General features: G+C 41.5%; 1 protein-coding gene and 1 pseudogene across 3 annotated transcripts in view; one reads left to right on the forward strand and one right to left on the reverse strand.

Moving 5' to 3' along the window:
• Positions 1-6,000, reverse strand: part of Cbfa2t2 (CBFA2/RUNX1 partner transcriptional co-repressor 2) — a 98,279-nt gene that overhangs the window by 85,529 nt on the left and 6,750 nt on the right. The gene's annotated exons all lie outside the window — the stretch shown is intronic.
• Positions 1-6,000, forward strand: part of LOC130881427 (protein FAM162A-like) — a 32,331-nt pseudogene that overhangs the window by 19,968 nt on the left and 6,363 nt on the right.

Consider the following 6,000-nt stretch of genomic DNA (forward strand, 5'->3'; position numbering starts at 1 on the left):
CTGAGAAGGTGGGGACAGACACTCCCGGGATTTGATGACCAGCCAGTCTAGCCTATCACTGATTAGGGAGACACTTAAATGTCAAAGTGAATGGCTCCCAAGAAATGCATCTACCAGTCTCCAAAGGCATAAGTACATACATGAATGTAAACACACAGTTAAGTACAAATAAACTCTTAAATTATCTTTCTCAGTATCAATCCAAAAACAGAGCAATCCCTGCAATCCCAGAATTTGGGAAGATGAGACAGGACAATACACAATAGCAGAAATGTTTCAGTACATACTCACACCTTTTTACTTTCTTGTTCATTTTTGCTGTTAACGTTCTAACCAAAATCAACACACTGCTGAGGTAAACTGCATTCAGGTATCTGTGACTAGAAAGAGCTAGGAAAGCAACCAATTAGCTCTTCCAAGTCTCACCAGCTGTGTTTTCCTGATGACAGAGGATCTGTCCACCTGCTCCCACAGATGGTACAGCTGAAGTAAAACACCTGGTTCAGTACAGCCATTCCATGCAGACAGACATGCTAGCTATGAAGACAACAAGCCCAAATCAGTATTTTCATATTATCTACACAAAGACCAAAATCATCTCCCAAACACAAATACTCTAATTTCAAAGTATAATAATAACAATATCCAAATTGATAATTGATTACCTAGAGTTTTAGTTATTTACCTATCATAACTTTTGGTGGCCAGCCTGATCTACATAGCAAGCACCTGAGCCAGTCAGGGCAATATAGTCAGACCCTTTTTTAAAAAAATTAAAAATATAGATATAAAAATAAGACAAAATCTTTCTTTTAAGATTTATTTATTTATTTATGCCGGGGCCTTTAATCCCAGCACTCAGGAGGCAGAGGCAGATGGGTCTCTGTAAATTCGAGACCAGCCTAGTCTACAGAGCAAGTTCTGGAACAGGCTTCAAAGCCACAGAGAAATCCTGCCTTAGCCGGGCGGTGATGGCACACACCTTTAATCCCAGCACTTGGGAGGCAGAGGCAGGCGGATCTCTGTGAGTTCGAGACCAGCCTGGTCTACAAGAGCTAGTTCCAGGACAGGCTCCAAAACCACAGAGAAACCCTGTCTCGAAAAAAAACAAAAAAAAAACAAACAAAACAAAACAAAACAAAAAAATCCTGCCTTAAAGAAAAAAAAAATTAGGGCTGGAGAGATGGCTCAGAGGTTAAGAGCATTGCCTGCTCTTCCAAAGGTCCTGATTTCAATTCCCAGCAACCACATGGTGGCTGACAACCATCTATAATGGGGTCTGGTGCCCTCTTCTGGCCTGCAGGCATACATACAGACAGAATATTGTATACATAATAAATAAATATTTAAAAAAAATTATTGATTGATTAATTGATTGTGTATGCAGTGTTCTGCCTGTATGAATGACTGCAGGCCAGAAGAGGGTACAGATCTCGTTATAGATGGTTGTCAGCCACCAAGTGGGTGCTGGGAATTGAACTCAGGACCTTTGGAAGATCAGGCAGTGTGCTTAACCTTAGCCATCTCTCCAGTCCCGACAAAATCATTTTTAAATGCCAGGCATAGGCTGGGTAGCACACCTTAAAACCCAGCTCTCAGCAGCACAGTCAAGTCTGTGCCTAGTCTACACAGCCAACCTACACAGAGAAACCCTGTCTCAACAAAACAAAATGACAGGCAGAGTGCCAGAAAGATTGCTCAGCAGTAAAGGTGCTTGTCATCAAGTCTGATGACCTGAATTCCACCCCCTGGAACCACATGGTAAGAAAGAACCAACTTACAGGAGCTGGTCTTTGACCTCCACAGGTGGCATCACACCCACTTCAACAAACGTAAAAGAGGTTTGAAAAGACTAATCACTACTGGCAAATTCAGAGGCTGGAGAGATGCCTCAGCAGTTAACAGAAATTACTGCTCAAGAGAACCCAAGTTCAGTTCCCAGCACTCATGTGGGGCAGCTCACACACCTGCATTCACATTGCACATACCAACAGACACACTTAAATCTTTTAAGAAAGTACATTATTGCCAGGCGGTGATGGCACATGCCTTTAATCCCAGCACTCGGGAGGCAGAGGCAGGCGGATCTCTGGGAGTTCGAGGCCAGCCTGGTCTACAAGAGCTAGTTCCGGGACAGGCACCAAAGCTACAGAGAAACCCTGTCTCGAAAAACCAAAAAAAAAAAAAAAAAAAAAGAAAGTACATTATCAAATTAAATCAGTAATTTTTATTTATTTATTTTTGCGACACAGTCTCACTATGAAATGTCAGCTTCCCGGAATTCATTTCATAGACCAGGCTCCCCTTGAATTCATCAAAACCCACCCACCTCTGCCTCTCAAGTACTGCAATTACGGACTAGAGTGCTGAGATTAAACCTGTACACCACCATACCCAGTGATTTATTTCTTGTGCAAATTAAAAATTCATCAGATGACAGATGATTTCATGTCAGTCACCAGCATATTAAACTGTCACAAATCCCATTCAGTCACAAAACTGAATATGAGATGGCAATATAGCTTTCTGAACTTGCAATACCCAAAAATTCAAATCAAATAGGGAAAACAGGTCCTAGAAAGAAAGATCAGCAGCTAAGAGCACTTACTGTGGGGTGCTGCTGTACACTGGTGAAGCAATAATCAGAGGGAGCCTCCAAGGCCTGTGCCTGGAGGCGGGATATTGTTTTAGGTTATAGGAAAGAAATGCTTCCTTGTCTCTTAGGTTTACCAGAAACACCAATTTGAAGAGGATCAATGAATTTTGCACCAAGCCACAATAAAGTCCCAAAACTCCAACCTACTTTCATAACCACAGAGGGTTGTTAGAGAAGATATCGGTATTGTCAAAGCACTTCAAAAAGAAAGAAATCCTGGAGCCATCTCGTTTGAGGTGGTTGATGACTGAAAAGAACAAGATCCAAGTGAAGATCAGTTATTCAGTGATTGCCCTGACAGTGGCAAGATGCATCTATACGGTTATTGAAGAAGTCTCTGAAGACCTATCTTTAAAGACCCGTCTTTAACAAACTTGAACCTAAAAAGGAAAGCCCTTCTAAGAGAAGCAGTTACGAAGGCCAAAACAGAGCAGAAGTATTTGTGCCCATGCACACACATCACACACATTAAAAGGGGAAGGAGCAAGACGACTACGGACGGACAGATGGACACCTACAAACCACACCTTCAAAATACTCTGAATCTCAGCGGTCCAACAGTGGTGCACGCCTTTAAGGCTGACAGATCTCTGTGAGTTCAAGGGCAGCCTGGTCTACAGAGCTAATTCTGGACAGTCATGGCAGTTACACAAAGAAATCCTGTCTCAAAAGAATAAAAAATAAAAAAATCTGAATCTCAAAAAAGGTAGATAGTTGCGAATGCAACTATTTCTAGACCCACTGCTAATATTCTGATCCAAAGCGGTCACCTCCCTCTCTTAGCCTAAATCAGCAATGTCTTACTTCATACTCCAGGTCCCATCCCTGACTCACAAAATGTTTTCTCTGGAAGCAGAGTGATCTCTTCAAGTGTAAAATCGTTCAAAACATGTTACCCAACTAGTATGTACAATTTTTATGTGTTTTTTCCAGTCACTTAAAAAAATAAACTTGAGCCGGGTGGTGGTGGCGCACACCTTTAACCCCAGCACTTGGGAGGCAGAGGCAGGTGGGTCTCTATGAGTTCACAGCCAGCCTAGTCTACAGATCAAGTCCCAGGGCGGGCTCCAGACAGAGAAACCCTGTCTCGAAAAACCAAAAACAAAAATAAATAAAACAAAACGAAAAAAAAAAAACAAAAAAACACTAAACTTGGGAACATTATGCATATACACGGGATCAAATCCAGAATGTGTTTATCACTGAACTATATCCCCAACCAAATCGTGATGAATTTAACTTAAAAAATAAAATAGAACCAGGAGCATACACACCTTTGATTCCACACTAGGGAGGCTGAGGAGGTGGAACTACCCTTCAGTTCCAGTTCTGGGATATACAGATATACAGTGAATTCAAGGGTAGCCTGGGCTATATAGACTGTCTTTTAAAAAAAACCTAATTAAAAAAACAGTAATACATGGGCTGGAGAGATGGCTCAGTGGTTAAGAGCATTGTCTGCTCTTCCAAAGGTCCTGAGTTCAATTCCCAGCAACCACATGGTGGCTCACAACCATCTGTAAAGAGGTCTGGCACCCTCTTCTGGCCTTCAGGCATACACACAGAATATTGTATACATAATAAATAAATAAATATTTTAAAAAAAAAAAACAGTAATACAAATACAATCAGGAGCTGTGCACAGTGGTGTATACCTGCAGTGCCAGTATTTGGGTGGAGAAGAATACTTTAATCCACAAATAGGAGACTAGTCCAAATCGCAGAGTGAACACTTGTCTCAAAAACTAAAATAAAGCCTGAGATTGTTGCACACAGCTGTAACTCATTACCTGGGAGGCAGAAGTGGGAAGATCATAGCACAGAGGTTACACCGCCACTTCTAGGCTAGCATGGGATACATAAGAAGGTCCTATCTCAAAAACAGTAAGGCTATAGTTCAGTGATAAGAGTACTTAACAAACTCAAGGCCTATGAGCACTGTAAAAAAAAAAAAAGGCGGGAAAAATGGCTCAGCTGTTAAAGAGTATTGGTTGTTATCCCTGAGAAGACTCAGGTTGGTTTCCAGAACCCAAATGGTGGCTCACAACTCAATTGTCTGTAATTCTAGTCCCAAGGGATAGAAACCATCTTCTGGGCCCCAGGCAAATATATAGTACAAAAAAATACAGACTGAACACCATACACATAAACCAAATGATAAGAAAAACTAAGATAAGCAGAGCACGGTTGCTCTCTACTGTAACACCAGCATTTGAGAGATTAGAGCAGAAAAGTTGCTGCTGAGTTCAGTCTGTGTACTATAGGATGAAACAGCAAACCAACCACCTAAAACAATAGAGAGGATTTGTTTTAGTGGTAGAACATTTACCTGTTATCTAAGATCCATAAGTATGACACGTAGCGCCACAATAAGTGTGTATGTGTGGTACGTGTGTGTGTGTGCTGCGTGTATTTATATATACAGGTAGGGCTATAACTTTATAAATAAAGCCTTGTGGATGAATAGATGGACGGGGAAACAGGTCAAACTGGTGTTGCTCCTCAAGATAACTGCCTGTGCCAGGCAGCACTGGTACATGCCTTTAATCCCTTGAACTCAGATCCAGAGGCAGGCTGGATCTCTTGTTCAAGGCCAGCCTGGTCTACTGAGCTAGTTCTAACACAGCTAAGAGCTGTTACACAGAGAAACTTTGTCTCAACAAAACAAAACAAAATAAAACAAACAGTGTCCGGCAGTAGTGGCACGGGCCTTTAATCCCAGTACTTGGGAAGCAGAGAAAGGCTGATCTAGAGTGAGTTCCAGGATAGCTAGGGCTGTTACACAGAGAAACCCTGTCTCAAAAAAACAAAACAAAAAACTATAAAAATATGCCTGGCGGTGGTGGTGCGCGCCTTTAATCCCAGCACTCAGGAGGCAGAGGCAGGCGGATCTATGTGAGTTCGAGACCAGCCTGGTCTACAAGAGCTAGTTCCAGGACAGGCTCCAAAACCACAGAGAAACTCTGTCTCAAAAAAAAAAAAAAAAACCTATAAAATAAAGGGACACAAGGTACAGCTCAGTGATAAAGTGCTTGCCCAGCATGGACATGGTCCTAGGTTTAATTCCCAATACAGCTACTAAGATCTCTGGGAGTTCGAGGCCAGCCTGGTCCACAAGAGCTAGTTTCGGGACAGACACCAAAGCTACAGAGAAACCCTGTCTCAAAAAAAAAAAAAAAAAAAGAAAAGAAAAAAAAAACCAATACAGCTACTAAATAAATAAAAACATAATTTTAAAAAAACCTGTAGATCAAATCCAACTACAAGTTATTATTTAATATCCATCCCCTCTCTTTCATTATTTTTTTGAGAGCCCGGGCTGGATTGGCACGTGTAATAATCCT

This window comes from Chionomys nivalis, chromosome 9 (genome assembly GCF_950005125.1).
Source record: "Chionomys nivalis chromosome 9, mChiNiv1.1, whole genome shotgun sequence".
Classification (NCBI taxonomy): Eukaryota; Metazoa; Chordata; class Mammalia; order Rodentia; family Cricetidae; genus Chionomys; species Chionomys nivalis.